The sequence below is a fragment of the Schistocerca serialis genome, chromosome 4 (genome assembly GCF_023864345.2).
Source record: "Schistocerca serialis cubense isolate TAMUIC-IGC-003099 chromosome 4, iqSchSeri2.2, whole genome shotgun sequence".
Classification (NCBI taxonomy): Eukaryota; Metazoa; Arthropoda; class Insecta; order Orthoptera; family Acrididae; genus Schistocerca; species Schistocerca serialis.
The window spans coordinates 648,506,502-648,523,601 of record NC_064641.1 but is presented as its reverse complement, the minus strand read 5'-3'; positions in this window follow the sequence as shown (position 1 = coordinate 648,523,601).

Below are 17,100 nucleotides of genomic sequence, written 5' to 3'. Positions count from 1 at the left end.
ATCCAGTTCAATTATTTGTTTCTCTTTTTTTTTACCACATATAATGTGTGTTTTGCTAGGAGACGTTACATGTAGAAGCAGACGAAAAACGCAAGAACTGTGTTTAATAAATTTGATTAATATGCAGAGATTCTAAAACTGAACTACCAAAGCATACAAGTGAGACTAAATAACTCGCTGCTGATTAGGAAGTTGTAATATATCACGGCTTCACCCAGGTATGTTTCCATTTTTTCCCCTGCTTCTCTTCTGCATGTGTGCACAGTGCAATTGTGGTACATGCAACTGCTGCGGTTAATAGCAAAGTCGTTGTTGTCAGCCATCTTGAACTTTGACGAAAAATATTATGACAGTGTAATACCCCTTCTAGCGCTATGTCAGAGATCTTTGTCAAATATATTTGACGGAATATTTGATCACATGTTTAATCAAAATCTTTGACAAAGAAATTTGATAGTGTAATACCGGCCTTACCCCATTTAACTCCCTACTTTTGACGCCTCCAGAATGGAGTCAGAATTGCGACATCCAGCGTTGAAATCACGGGTTTTTCTTATGGGTCGCCGATGAAAACATTTCAGACACACTGCTGCTCGAAATGGACAAGAAAAGGTGTCAGGACCGTCAATGAAACCACCTCGTCATTTGGGACCTTGATTCCCGAACATGTTGCGGTCGTAAACGACGGTTCGCAGTGTAGTGAGCGAGAGGACGACGTTCTTGACAACCTTTGACACTGATGACACTTCCCAGGTGCTCCAATCGTTCTCTAAGGACATCGTGGGACAGCAACCTCACCGAATGTGATCGCACCCATTTGGAATGCAGTGCAACTGCAATTTTAACTTTGGTGTGAACCATTCGACGAAGCTTGGACGTAATCCGAAGCAACAAAAGGTGCTTATGCTTTTTAGCCTTCCTATTTCGCACAGTCCTGTGACGTGACCACGAATGGGTGCGGCGTTGAGACATGCGTGAATAAAGCAGCAAACAGTCCCTCTAAAACCCTCAGTTCAGCAACACACTCGTTGCCAACCGCCACCCATTGCTGAGCACTTTAAAAATATATTTGTACAGAGACAATCTGTAATGGAGTCCTAAGCATTTGTAGACACACAGCCTCTTGACACCCCTCAGATTCAGCATGCCTACTAGCAGGTGCTAGAGCAGTAGCGTAGCCTGCCTCCAGACACCTAGATCTCCATCACAGATTGTCTCTATACAGATACATTTTTGGAGTGCTCAACAAAGGCGGGCAAGGGGCGTCATGGATGTTGCCAACTTGGTGGTCTTAGAGGGTCCATTTGCCACTTTATTCGTGTATTTGTCAGTGTCGTACGCGCCCCTGCACCCTACTCCCTCCCATGATCACCTCACAGAAGTGCACAAAACAGGAGAATTGAAAAAATATAAGCACCCTCTGCTGCTTTTGAAGACATCCAAATCTCCTTGAATGCTCTTGAATGGTCCCTAGGGGTTCCACGCTGAACACCACAGCCAACATTACGGTCGCAATGCGCTCCTAAAGGCCTGTGATTACATTCAGTGGAGTTACTGGCCCAAAGGGTTGAAGCGTCTAGGTGGTGTCACCAATGTCAGAAGTTTCAAGAATTTCACATAGTGAACAATCATTTACGAGCGCGAAATGTGTTGGAATCAACACCCCGGGGGAAGGACTGGTTTCATTATGCCCTTTATGCCACTCCCTGAGGACTTCTTGTGTCTCTTCCGAACAGCGTTGTCTCTGAAATATTTTCCTTGGCAGCCTGTGTTATTTCAGCGCTGGGCGCCAAGGTTCTAGCCTCCATTACAGAGGCGTCAAAAGGAGGGGTGAAATGTGGGTAAAGAGGGGCTGCGACGACCTTCCCATCGAATGTCACATCCGCGGTTGTGTTGGCCAGAATTCTAGTGAAATTGCCCTTGTGACATCGTTAACACACCATACACGTCACATGAACTTCTGAGCTCTGGCCGTTTTTCGCGTGCACCTTGCTGTTTGATGCATTGCCGAGCCCGCGGGTGATGTCGTAGGGCTTCACGGTTTTACACCTTTACAAAGGACAGTTTTAGGCCATTTGATCCAAATTTAAAACTTCTGCGTCGCAACGAGGAACAGTTACGGTATTTCGAAAAAGTGATCCTTTAATTGATTTGAATCGTGTAGATTACAATGGGTGGCAGTACAAGCATATCAGGCGCAGCACCTTCCCTCTCATGGAAGACTATATGATACCAGCACCCTCTCTGACACTGGAATAATGGCTGATGAGCACAGGGCTCAGGGTCAGTTCATCAGCATGGATCATCTCCTCAGTTCGACTGCTCAGCTCCATGGGACAGTGGCTATTGATGTCACATCTAGTTGGTTCTGTGAGAAACAGTGCAGCTAGAAAAGTAGTTCCCTGTTGAGTTCGCAAAGGACTTCGTTCAGATATGGGAAGTGGTTATTATGTCCTATATGACTGTTTTTCAAAAGATAAGTAAATATGTTTGATTAGTCAATCATAACATTGTCCAATGATGTTATGTAGTGTTCGCAGCTTCCCTGGTCTGTCTCCTATTTCCTAGTCTACAAAGTACTGTTGTGACCATCCATGATACACTAGACGAAAAATGAGAATTAGATTCTTCTACCACCCCAGACTTATCTCCTGATGTAACCAGAAACTTGAGAGAAAACCTTAGTTCAGTTGTACAAAAGTTCCCCAATCGTATTGTAATCACTGGTGAAGACATTAATCATACAACAATCAATTGGGAAAATTACAGTTTTGTTAGTGGTAGAAGTGATAAGACATCCTGTGAAACATTACTACATGCCTACTCTGAAAACTACTTAGAACAGTTAATTCAGAATCCCAATCATGATTGAAATATTTTGGATCTAGTGACAATAAATAGACCTGACCTCTTTGACCATATCCACATCGAAAACCTAATCAGTGACCATGATGTGGTTGTGGGTTGTGGGAAGAATGATTACCAAAGTACAAAGGACAACTAAAACAAGAAGTAAGATATATATATATTCAGTAAAATAGATAAAAAGTCATTAGTGTCATATCTCAAGGAGGGTCTTGAAACTTTCATCCCAAGGCAGGAGCATATAGAGGAACTATGGCTCAAGTTTAAAAGAATAGTTGACCTCGCAGTGGATAGATATGTACCCAGTAGAACAGTTCACAACAATGAGAGGGACCTTTCATGGTATACGTTCTCTCTAGATAAACTTCTAAAGAAACAAATATTTCTGCATAATATGTGTAAAACAAAGATTAGATGCTGAATGGAACGCATTTGGCTGACAAGATAGTAATGCACGAAGCCTTCAATGACTATTGTACCAAAATATTGTCAAAGAAATTTCACAAAACCCAAAGAAATTATAATCATATGTAGAAGCTGTTCATGGCACCAAAGTTAGTGTCCAGTCCCTACCAGGACGAGAAATGAACTGTAATTGAGGGTAGCAAATGAAAAGCTGAAATGCTTAACAACGTTTTCAAGTGTTCGTTTACAAAGGAAAACCCAGGAGAATTGTCCCAATTTAATCCCCGTACCACTGGAAAGATGAAGGAAATAAGTATTAGTGTCAGTGGTGTTAAGAAACAGCTGAAAACGCTAAAATTGAAAACGTCCAGGACTCAATAGAATCCTTATTAGATTCTGTACTGAATTTGTGGATGAGCTAGCCCCTCTTCCAACAATAAAATGTCATAGATCTGTCGAACTAAAAAACGTGCCCAGTTCCTGGAAAAGAATACCTGTGTACAAGATTGATAGAAGTGGTACACAAAACTACCGTCCAATATCACTGACATCGATTTGTTGTAGAATCTTAGAACATATTCTGAGCTCAAACATGACATCCCCCATGCCATCCAGCATCGATGCCGAAAACCCAACTCGCACTTTTCTCACGTGACATACTAGAAGCTTGGATCAAGGCAGGCAGCTAGATGCCGTATTTCTTGATTTTGGAAAAGTATTTGACTCAGAACCACTCCTAGCTTATTTTCAAACTTATGGTTATATGGGGAATCAAATGAAATTTGTGACTAGATTTTGGACTTTCTGGTAGGATGGACGCAGCATGTTATCTTGGCTGGAGTGTCATCGTCAGAAGTAGAAGTAACTTCAGGTGAACCTCAGGGAAGTGTGTTGGGGTCCTTGCTATTCATGTTGTATGTTAATGATCTGGCAGACATTATTAATATTAAACGCAGACTTTTGCAAGTAATGCAGTTATCTGTAATTAAGTACTGTCTGAAAGAACCTGCATAAATATTCAGTGAAATCTTGATAAGATTTCAAAGTGATGCAAAGACTGGCAATTTGCTTTAAATGTTCAAAAATGTAACTGTAGCAATATGAAATGGTTTGATCGCATAGGCTCAATCGTGGGTAAAGCAGGTGGTAGACTTTGGTTTATTTGTTTAATAAAGGGAAAGAGCAATTAGTCTACGAAGAAGACTACCTACACATTACTCGTGTGATCAGTTCTAGAATACTGTTCACATGTGTAGGACCCACAGCAAATAGGACTGACATGGGATATTGATCGTATTCAGAGAAGAGCAGCGCGAATGGTCACAGGTTTGTCTGATCTGTAGGAAAGTGGCACAGAGATACTGAAGGAACCGAACTGGCAGTCTCTTGAAGATAGACATAAACTATCCCTACAAAGTCTACTAACGAAGTTTCCAGAACTGGCTTTAAATGGTGACTTAAAGATTATACTACTACCCCTTAGTTATCGTTCACAAAGGGATTGTGATGGTAAAATTAGAATAATTACAGCATGCAGAGAGGCATTCAAACAATCATTCTTCCTATGCCCCATGTGTGAATTGAACAGGAAGAAACCTTAACAACTGGTGTAATAGGACGTACCTTCTGCCATGTACATCATAGCAGTTTGCAGAGTATAGATCAGATGTAGATGTAGATTTATTTGTAGCTAGTAATACCGTCAAGGTTTAACAACCTGTGATCTGCGTAATCACAATGAAACAAACGAGCATAGTGACTATATGAAATGTTCTTTTGGTATTGGCTTCAAGGAAAGGATGTCTATTCCTGTGTAAATGTTTTTGGCAAGCTATCAGCAGGCATGAAATGAGAAATTACGAAGCTTTACAAGTTCAAAACAAAGTTGAAAGAATATCCTATTAGCCACTTTCCTACAAATTATCTTTTTATCTACACTGCGCAGCACAATTAAAGGACAGCTTTTTTACGCCCTGTAACTGTCTCCCAATGTAACATACATGTTTTAAATGTGGCTCAAAGGTGGCTACAACCTCCCTTTGTTACAGTGCAAAAGTGTAATACCCTGTGATGTCATCCTTGGGTTCGGTGACGCTTCAAACAGCAAGGTGTCGACTTTTGCGAAGACAAAGATCAGAGCACAAAATGTCATGTGACATAAGCTTGATTAATGGTTCACATGGACACCAAATTTCACCACAACGCTGGCCAACGCAACTGTGAATGTGTGAAATGGTGGAAACATCATTGAACCCCCTCTTAGGCGGGTATTACACTATCAAATTTCTTTGTCAAATATCTTTGTCAAAGATCTTTGATGGGGTAATAGGGAACTTTCTCAAATGTCGTCCAATATTTGATCAAATCTAGGGCCTCACTGCAGATTTGATCAAAGAAGTCGCTTGTCTTCTGTTCACTACGATATGACATGTTACCACATGGAGTGCAAGCATCGCTACAGCGTTCTGTCGTCTGTGGTGTTTTTATGAACATTGCCGGTAAATACAATTGGTGTGTGCCGACAACTACAAAATTAATAGAGATGTATGAAGCTGATGAGGCGCTTTACAACGTGAGGCACGCTGAATACAAAAATAGATTAAGAAGATTGGAGACCAGACCTGACCTGACCTGATCTGACCTAACCTAACCTAACCCTCTCCTGTAGCAAGGATTCAGAGTGTTACAGTGAGCCTGTCTTCTGCAGATGTAGCAGTTCTTAAGTGAATATTGTGCTTTGTGATGTGAGGCTACACTTCACTGAGCACGTACAGAAATGTATGCTCATCCATTCTTAAGTAATTGATGTACAACTTGACGTACTCCACTATAATCTCACGTAACAAGTTTTCTTGAGTGCTTTTATCGTTTCGTCGTAAAACCCACGGCTTCAACCAGGTATGTTTCCTTTTTTTCCCCTGCTTCTCTTCTGCATGTGTGCACAGTGCAGTTGTGGTACATGCAACTGCTGCGGTTAATAGCAAGTCGTTGTTGTCAGCCATCTTGAATTTTGACGAAAAATATTATGACAGTGTAATACCCCTTCTAGCGCTATGTCAAAGATCTTTGTCAAATATATTTGACGGAATATTTGATCACATCTTTAATCAAATCTTTGACAAAGAAATTTGATAGTGTAATACCGGCCTTACCCCATTTAACTCCCTACTTTTGACGCCTCCAGAATGGAGTCAGAATTGCGACATCCAGTGTTGAAATCACGGGTTTTTCTTATGGGTCGCCGATGAAAACATTTCAGACACACTGCTGCTCGAAATCGACAAGAAAAGGTGTCAGGGGCCGTCAATGAAACCACCTCATCATTTGGGACCTTGATTCCCGAACATGTTGCGGTCGTAAACGACGGTTCGCAGTGTAGTGAGCGAGAGGACGACGTTCTTGACAACCTTTGACACTGATGACACTTCCCAGGTGCTCCAATCGTTCTCTAAGGACATCGTGGGACAGCAACCTCACCGAATGTGATCGCACCCATTTGGAATGCAGTGCAACTGCAATTTTAACTTTGGTGTGAACCATTCGACGAAGCTTGGACGTAATCCGAAGCAACAAAAGGTGCTTATGCTTTTTAGCCTTCCTATTTCGCACAGTCCTGTGACGTGACCACGAATGGGTGCGGCGTTGAGACATGCGTGAATAAAGCAGCAAACAGTCCCTCTAAAACCCTCAGTTCAGCAACACACTCGTTGCCAACCGCCACCCATTGCTGAGCACTTTAAAAATATATTTGTACAGAGACAATCTGTAATGGAGTCCTAAGCATTTGTAGACACGCAGCCTCTTGACGCCCCTCAGATTCAGCATGCCTACTAGAAGGTGCTAGAGCAGTGGCGTAGCCTGCCCCCAGACACCTAGATCTCCATCACAGATTGTCTCTATACAGATACACTTTTGGAGTGCTCAACAAAGGCGGGCAAGGGGCGTCATGGATGTTGCCAACTTGGTGGTCTTAGAGGGTCCATTTGCCATTTTATTCGTGTATTTGTCAGTGTCGTACGCGCCCCTCCACCCTACTCCCTCCCATGATCGCCTCACAGAAGTGCACAAAACAGGAGGATTGAAAAGATATAAGCACCCTCTGCTGCTTTTGATGACATTCAAATCTCCTTGAATGCTTTTGAATGGTCCCTGGGGGTTCCACGCTGAACACCACAGCCAAAATTACGGTCGCACTGCGCTCCAAAAAGCCTGTGATTACATTCAGTGGATTTACTGGCCCAAAGGGTTGAAGCGTCTAGGTGGTGTCACCAATGTCAGAAGTTTCAAGAATTTCACACAGTGAACAATCATTTACGAGCGCGAAATGTGTTGGAATCAACGCCCCGGGGGAAGGACTGGTTTCATTATGCCCTTTATGCCACTCCCTGAGGACTTTTTGTGTTTATTCCGAACGGCGTTGTCTCTGAAATGTTTTCCTTGGCAGCCTGTGTTATTTCAGCGCTGGGCGCCAAGGTTCTAGCCTCTATTACAGAGGCGTCAAAAGGAGGAGTGAAATGTGGGTAAAGAGGGGCTGCGACGACCTTCCCATCGAATGTCACATCCACGGTTGTGTTGGCCAGAATTCTAGTGAAATTGCCCTTGTGACATCGTTAACACACCATACACGTCACATGAACTTCTGAGCTCTGGCCGTTTTTCGCATGCATCTTGCTGTTTGATGCATTGCCGAGCCCGCGGGTGATGTCGTAGGGCTTCACGGTTTTACACCTTTACAAAGGACAGTTTTAGGCCATTTGATCCAAATTTAAAACTTCTGCGTCGCAACGAGGAACAGTTACGGTATTTCGAAAAAGTGATCCTTTAATTGATTTGAATCGTGTAGATTACAATGGGTGAGAAGAATCTTTACAGTCATGTGATCGAACTTGAATTGTTTTCGGTATTGGCTCTTTAGGTAGTTTTCATTGGGACGCTAGGGCCTTAATTTCGACGTCATATCCGTATACCCTTGTTACGTCAAGGCTACGTATGGCATTGGTGGCCGGGAGACCCGTCGCGTAGCGGTTCGGCCGCCGCTCCACAAGTTCTTTAACGCCACTACAGCGATTTGGATGATGAAATGATGATGAAAGGCGCACAACACCCAGTCATCTCGGGGCAGAGAAATCCCTGATCCCCCCGGGAATCGAACCCGGGACCCCGTGCGCGGGAAGCGAGAACGCTACCGCAAGACCACGAGCCGCGGACTGTTGCAAGCTTTTTTACAAGTCCTGGATCGTTGTCGACTTCATTCAGCAGTTCTACGCGACGTCGTAGACAGCATGACGTATAACAATATTTATTCTAAACTGGCTACTTTTTGACATGTCCATAACGAGGTACCTAAGAAAGTCACTCACACATCCGCATAAAGTTAACACATTAATAAGTTTAGTTACATTATTTACAGTTATATATGAGGTGTGATGAAAAAGTGATCAGAATTCTTGTTTTTCAGGTGCGTTTACACTGCGATTTGTATCGGCACATGTATGAGATACATGTATATGCGACTTTGCGACATGTATCGCGACTTGTATGAGTTGACAAGTATCAACCTCATACATGTATGACCGTGCGTTTACACTGGTTGATATGTATCACTGTGCGATAGCTTCCGACGACGATTTGGAAGTTTTCACATTTTTATGTGCTGATACACTTGCTCTTTTGAAAGATGATAGGAAGAAAAGGCGGAGGAAGCGTAGATGATGGCACAGAGAGTTTCTCGCGAATTAACGCTAGAGGATGGAGTATATTTTAGAAATTATGTTAGGATGAGTATGGAGGATTTCCGCGGCTTGTTATCACTTGTGGCTCTTCTTGTGTCCAAAACCAACACAAACTTTCGGGAAGCGATTCCACCAGAGGATCAGTTGGCAGTAACACTCCGTTTTTTAGCCACTGGGGATTCCTCGTAAAACGAAGATTTCATGACAAAACATTTGCATTGTCGCGCGATTGCTAATGCCAACGTCTCACACACGATTGTCGGCATCCGTTGTCAACATTATCACGCGAGGCCGCCGGAATAACAGCAAAACATTGATATACGTGCCAGATGCATGAAAAAATTATATAATGTATGACATACTCTGATATATATAAAACTTTTACCTTCAATTCTTGGGATAAAACTTGCACAATGGCCTCGCAAACACCAAGAATAATGTTGCATATGGCACTTTTTGATATTCTATGCAGATACATTAACGTCGAAACGACAGTCGGCACCTTCAAAACTCAGCCGCCAAAGAGCCTGGTACCACGCATGCGCTAATCGTCGAAATAAGCGGCAGTCGACAAGACGACAGGAAATGATAGTACTGCGCATGCGCGAGTTCTTCAAATGTCGCTCATACATGTCACGTATATGGCCAAAAAGCGATATACAAAATGTATACGCGACATGTATGAGCTCGAGGGTCCGCATACAAGTTCCGTGAATTTTTGTATGAGGTGATGTATCGCGACATGTCAAATTGACATGTCGCTCATACATGTCGCGATACGTGTATCCCAGTGTAAACGTACCTTAAAGGAATATTTATTTATTTATCAACATGAATTTTGCCCACTTTAAAGTAATCTCTTTCAGATGTAATACGCTTGTGCCAGCGCTTTTTACAGTCTTGGAAGCACTTCTGGAACTCACTTTTCGCTATGGTTTTCAGCTCTCACCGCGATTCTGTTCTTATCTCGTAATGGTGGCAAAACGACGGTCCTCTTCTGCCACGGGAATAGAACTAAGTCGAAGGGGGGATAGTCTGGCGTTATGATGGCCAAGGTAACATAAAGTTTTTGTTTTTTGCCGAAAAAATCAGGAACAAGCATTGATATGTGAACGAGCGTTATCGTGATGCTGTTTCCACGAGTCATTTTGCACAGTTCTGGTCGTTTCCTTCGGGTTGCTTCACTGAAAAGGCGCGTAACTTCCGGTAATATTCCTCGTTGACCGAACGACCACAATGCAAGAATACACGATGATCTGTACCATTATAATCGAAGAAAACGGTGAAAACAATCTTCATAATCATGTGATCGAACTTGTCTAATTGTTTCCGGTATTGGATCTTTAGGCAGTTTCCACTGGGGTGATAGAACCTAAATTTCGACGTCATACGCGTATACGCTTATTTCGTCATCCGTTGTAACCTTCTTTACAAGTTCTGGATCGTTGTCGACTTCATTCAGCAATTCCTGAGTGCGACTGCTTAAGGAGGGGGGCCGGGGGAATGTAATGAAAAATGTAAACATTTATTTAAAAAATAATTACAGCCATATTTATTATTGAATAAATCTAAAATTTTGTATGTGTGGAACAAAAGAGCTGCGTTTTGACGGAAAAATATAATAAAATATGCAGAATTAATATTTTGCCAGAAATTTGAATTTGTAATTTTTTAATTGTCTTTTATAAGGGAGTTGTTTGTGTTGTTGCCCCAGATGACAATTAGACGAAATATTTGTCAGCATTTGTAAGCAGTGGGTCCTTGAGGTACGGCTATATGCGAACACCGAGAATTAAGTTTAAAAAGATTTATTAACAAAGGCTGTTTATAAAACACGCATGCTGCCCACACCCATCATCACTGTGTCTGACATCCTAATTATGGTCGTATCGAAAGGCACCATGGTGAGCTAAGAAAAGAGACATATTTGCGGCAAAGGCCACGCTAGTTAATACGGCATGCTGCGGACGACGGCCAGTGGCTTACTCCCTGCATCGCAATAAGGCCGGACGTATGTGTACTGACAAAGCAAATTGTCAGCATTCCAGACAGGTCGACTGGCGAGCGCGTGTTGCATACCGTACGGCGCCGTGCAACCCGTAGACCCTCACACAGATTAGATTAGATCAGATTAGATTAATACTTGTTCCATAGATCATGAATACGACACTTCGTAATGATGTGGAACGTGTCAGGTTAATAAAAGATGTCTGTACAAGATATTACATTACACAAAATATTGCATGACACTAATGTTTAAGTTTTTTTCCCCTTAATTTATATCTAAAAATTCAGCCAATGAGTAGAAGGAGTTGTCATCTAGAAATTCTTTTAATTTATTTTTAAATGTTAGTTGGCTATCTGTCAGGCTTTTGATGCTGTTTGGTAGGTGACCAAAGACTTTTGTGGTAGCATAATGTACCCCGCTCTGTGCCAAAGTCAGATTTAACCCTGCATAGTGAAGATCATCCTTTCTCCTGGTGTTATAGCTATGCACACTGCTATTACTTTTGAACTGGGTTGGATTATTAACAACAAATTTCATGAGTGAATATACATACATACTGTGAGATTACTGCGAGGATACCTAGATCCTTAAATAGATGTCTGCAGGATGACCATGGGTGGGATCCAGCAATTATTCTGATTACACGTTTTTGAGCAATGAATACTTTTCTACTCAACAATGAATTACCCTGGAATATGATGCCATACGAAAGCAGTGAATGAAAGTTGGCATAGTAAGCTAATTTACTGAGATTCTTATCACCAAAATTTGCAATAACCCTAATAGCATACGTAGCTGAACTCAGACGTTTCAGCAGACCATCAATGTGTTGCTTCCAGTTTAACCTCTCATCAATGGACACACCTAAAAATTTTGAAATTTCTACCTTAGCTACAGACTTGTGTTCAAAGTCTATATTTATTACTGGAGTTGTGCCATTTACTGTATGGAACTGTATATACTGTGTTTTATCAAAATTTAAAGAGAGTCCGTTTGCTGAGAACCACTTAATAATTTTGTGAAAAACATCATTACAATTACATCACTTAGTTCTTGGATTTTGGATGTTATTACTATACTTGTATCATCAGCAAAAAGAGCTAACTTTGTATCTTCATCAATGTGGAATGGTAAGTCATTAATGTATATCAAGAACAGTAAAGGACCTAAGACCGAACCCTGTGGGACCCTGTACTTGATAGCCCCCCAGTTTAAGGAATCAGTTGTTGTTTTAATATTACATGAACCACTTATTTCAACTTTCTGCATTCTTCCAGTTAAGTATGAATTAAACCATTTGTGCACTGCCCCCTTCAAACCATAATGATTTAGCTTATCTAAAAGAATTCCGTGATTTACACAATCAAAGGCCTTTGAGAGATCACAAAAAATACCAATGGGTGATGTCCAGTTATTCAGAGCATTTAACATGTGATCAGTGAAAGCGTATACAGCATTTTCTGTTGAAAAGCCTTTCTGAAAACCAAACTGACATTTTGTTAGTACTTTATTTTTACAAATATGGGAGGCTACTCTTGAATACATTACTTTCTCAAAAATTTTTGATAGAGCTGTCAGAAGAGAGATTGGGCAGTAGGTGTTGTCATCCGACGTATCCCCCTTTTTATGCAATGGTTTTACAATGGCATATTTCAGTCTATCGGGGAAAACACCCTGCTCCAAAGAGCTATTACATATGTGGCTGAGAATCCTACTTATCTGTGGGGAACAAGCTTTAAGTACCTTGCTGGAAATGCCATCAATTCCGTAAGAGCTTTTACTTTTCAGTCAGTTTATTATTTTACTGATTTCAGAGGGAGAGGTTGGTGGAATTACAGTATGGCCTCTTCTATTAGTAGCCTTGCTTCTTCTAGTGAAGATCTAGATCCTATTTTCTCCACAACATTTAAAAAATGATTATTGAAAATATTTTCAATTTCTGATTGTTTGTTAGTACACTTGTCATTCAGTTTTATGGCACTAAAGTCTTCATGTGCCCTTGGTTGCCCTGTTTCCCTTTTAATAATATTCCAAATTGCTTTAATTTTATTATCAGAGTTACTTATCTCATGCTTCTGAAGTTTTTAATAACATTTCTTAGTACCGCACAATAGCTTTTATAATATTGAACAATTTTGGGGTCAGTGCTCCCTCTTGCTGTTAGATACAGTTCGCTTTGACAGTTGCAAGATATTCTTATTTCTTTAGTTATACAAGGTTTTTGTATGTTTTCTTGGAATTATGTTTAACTATTTTCTTGGGAAAACAATTTTCAAATACCCTTAAAAATGTATCGTGAAATAAGTTATATTTCAAGTTTGCATTGGGTTCCTTATACACTTCATCCCAGTCTAACTGCTGCAGGCTTTCCCTAAAGTTTGCAATATTTATATTGTTAATTGAACGCACTGCTTTGAAAGTCTGATTTGATATACTGCATGGAGCTATGCCATGTACAGAAACTAGCTGTGCACCATGATCTGAAAGACCATTCTCAACAGGATAAGCATTTATGTCCTTAAACTTATCTTGGTCTATAAAAAAGTTATCTATCAAATAAAAAAGTTATCTATCACATTTTTATGAAAAGCCATAACTAAAATTCTAATCATGCAATTAATCTGAAAATTTGATTGTAGTGTCCTGAGAAAGTTACAAGACCACTGAACTACAGTTATTAATTTATGGTGAAAATTGTATCATTAACAGTGTTTTTAATTTTGCACATCCAATATTAACTTTCTTTTCTATGTACAATCATCTAAAAATCAGAATGTAATTGCAGGAACTCGTATTTTTTAGTTCCAGGGAGACAGCAATACGTTGTGAACAGTTCCTGAAAATTTCATAGCATTAGCGCATATACTTTTTGAGAAGTCTTCTAATAATGTAAAAAATGTATAACAGAGAAAATGAGGTTCAAAGATTTTCTTCTCATACATCTATATGTAATAAGCTTATCTCAATTTTAAAATCCTACAGACTGATACTCCTCATCCTCCAGGTTCCTTTTCTCTTCTCTTCAAATCTTCCTGGCCTGTATTTGCAGGTAAGATAGTCATCTGTTAGTTTTCTTGACCCTGCTCTCGTCGATGGTGTAAAACGCTTTTGTTGTAACACACCAGGATCTATACTAGCTCTCTTCAGCACTTCACTTCTGTTATTATTTCAGTTATTGTAAAATCAAACTGCATCTTAGATTCCTATTTTGAGTACTTCAAGTCCACAGAATGTCCTTTTCGAGTATGTAATCCAAATTAAATTATTGAGGGTTTTATTTGCATTTTGTGTCTATCCGTGAAGACACTTCCTCAGTAAATCAGAGTTCAAAAGAAACCTGAATGTGGGCTTCATTGCATTCATAACAGGTTTTGGTAATGAGTTTTTGTATCAATATGTCTAATTTCTGTTGCTGAACTTAGCATCAATCGTCTTTCGGACACAGATTGTGCATTGGTGTTTGGTCAGTGGATAGTTTATAGAAAAAAAAATGCCCACACAGCACTCCTCATTGTATCTAAATTATATGTGTTTTTTCTGACAGCTCTCCCACAAGATAACTGGAGATGATAAATTTCTTTGAGAGTAAGCCTGCTTTTTCCTCCTAGTGGTTTTCCATCCTCAAGAACTTTACCTTTCTTCTCTTTCAGCAAGCTACAAAGCATACCACTAAGACTCTTTTGGATGTGATCAACACATTCCAACTTTTCTATTGTTGTATTCTACGGATTTTTATGTGTTACACCTTTGAAAGAAGAGTAGTCCCTGTCACCAAGGTATTTAGTATATCTAACACTATACTAGTCCTCAGATCTGGAAAACATTCTCACAACTGCAGCAGCCTCCATGCCCCCACTTGAGCCACTATAATTATTCGAACATGCAATTGTATGCTTTCCTTGCCATAATTTCTCACTGTCTTCATTGTTGGACATTTTCCTTATTGCACACTGGTTGCATAAATCTTGACTTTCACATAAAGGTTTGCGAAGTCTACCTCCCTCCTACTAATAAGTGTTAGTATTGTCAAAACGTAAATAAACCATATGCAAGAAAGTTTTCAGACAAAGACATAATTGTCTGCCAGAGATATAGATGTCAGCCAAAGATATCGGAGAAAGATAGCCTTCACATTGAAAAGATTCCGCTGAAGCAAGCAGTTTCCCAATTGTCGGAAAAGGTGGGAGTAGCGGCCAGTGCAGAGTTACTCAGTTTAACAATTAAAAGGCATTTCTAAACGTGCTACCACGATGAAATTCACACACAACATAGATTAAACTACGTGGATCAAGAAGATAATATTTTTGAAAAATCAAGAGTTTCTACATCTACATCTACATCTTGATGACTACTCTGCAATTCACATTTAAGTGCTTGGCAGAGGGTTCATCGAACCACAATCATACTATCTCTCTACCATTCCACTCCCGAACAGCGCGCGAGAAAAACGAACACCTAAACCTTTCTGTTCGAGCTCTGATTTCTCTTATTTTATTTTGATGATCATTCCTACCTATGTAGGTTGGGCTCAACAAAATACTTTCGCATTCGGAAGAGAAAGTTGGTGACTGAAATTTCGTAAATAGATCTCGCCGCGACGAAAAACGTCTTTGCTTTAATGACTTCCATCCCAATTCGCATATCATATCTGCCACACTCTCTCTCCTATTACGTGATAATACAAAACGTTCTGCCCTTTTTTGTACCCTTTTGATGTCCTCCGTCAATCCCACCTGGTAAGGATCCCACACCGCGCAGCAATATTCTAACAGAGGACGAACGAGTGTAGTGTAAGCTGTCTCTTTAGTGGACTTGTTGCATCTTCTAAGTGTCCTGCCAATGAAAGGCAACCTTTGGCTCGCCTTCCCCACAATACTATCTATGTGGTCTTTCCAACTGAAGTTGTTCGTAATTTTAACACCCAGGTACTTAGTTGAATTGACAGCCTTGAGAATTGTACTTTTTATCGAGTACCAGAATTCCAACGGATTTCTTTTGGTACTCATGTGGATCACCTCACACTTTTCGTTATTTAGCGTCAACTGCCACCTGCCACACCATACAGCAATCTTTTCTAAATCGCTTTACAACTGATACTGGTCTTCGGATAACCTTACTAGACGGTAAATTACAGCATCATCTGCGAACAACCTAAGAGAACTGCTCAGATTGTCACCCAGGTCATTTATATAGACCAGGAACAGCAGAGGTCCCAGGACGCTTCCCTGGGGAACACCTGATATCACTACAGTTTTATTTGATGATTTGCCGTCTATTACTACGAACTGCGACCTTCCTGACAGGAAATCACGAATCCAGTAGCACAACTGAGACGATACCCCATAGGCCCGCAGCTTGATTAGAAGTCGCTTGTGAGGAACGGTGTCAAAAGCTTTCCGGAAATATAGAAATACGGAATCAACTTGAGATCCCCTGTCGATAGCGGCCATTGCTTCGTGCGAATAAAGAGCTAGCTGCGTTGCACAAGAACGAAGTTTTCTGAAACCATGCTGATTACGTATCAATAGATCGTTCCCTTCGAGGTGATTCATAATGTTTGAATACAGTATATGCTCCAAAACTCTACTGCAAACCGACGTCAATGATATAGGTCTGTAGTTCGATGGATTACTCCTACTACCCTTCTTAAACACTGGTGCGGCCTGTGCAATTTTCCAATCTGTTAGGTACAGATTTGTCGGTGAGTGAGCGGTTGTATATGATTGCTAAGTAGGGAGCTATTGTATCAGCGTAATCTGAAAGGAACCTAATCGGTATACAATTTGGACCTGAAGACTTGCCCGTATCAAGCGATTTGAGTTGCTTCGCAACCCCTAAGGTATCTACTTCTAAGAAACTCATGCTAGCAGCTGTTCGTGTTTCAAATTCTGGAATATTCCATTCGTCTTCCCTGGTGAAGGAATTTCGGAAAACTGCGTTCAATAACTCCGCTTTAGCGGCACAGTCGTCGGTAATAGTACCATCGGCACTGCGCAGTGAAGGTATTGACTGCGTCTTGCCGCTTGTGTACTTTACATACGACCAGAATTTCTTCGGATTTTCTACCAAATTTCGAGACAATGTTTCGTT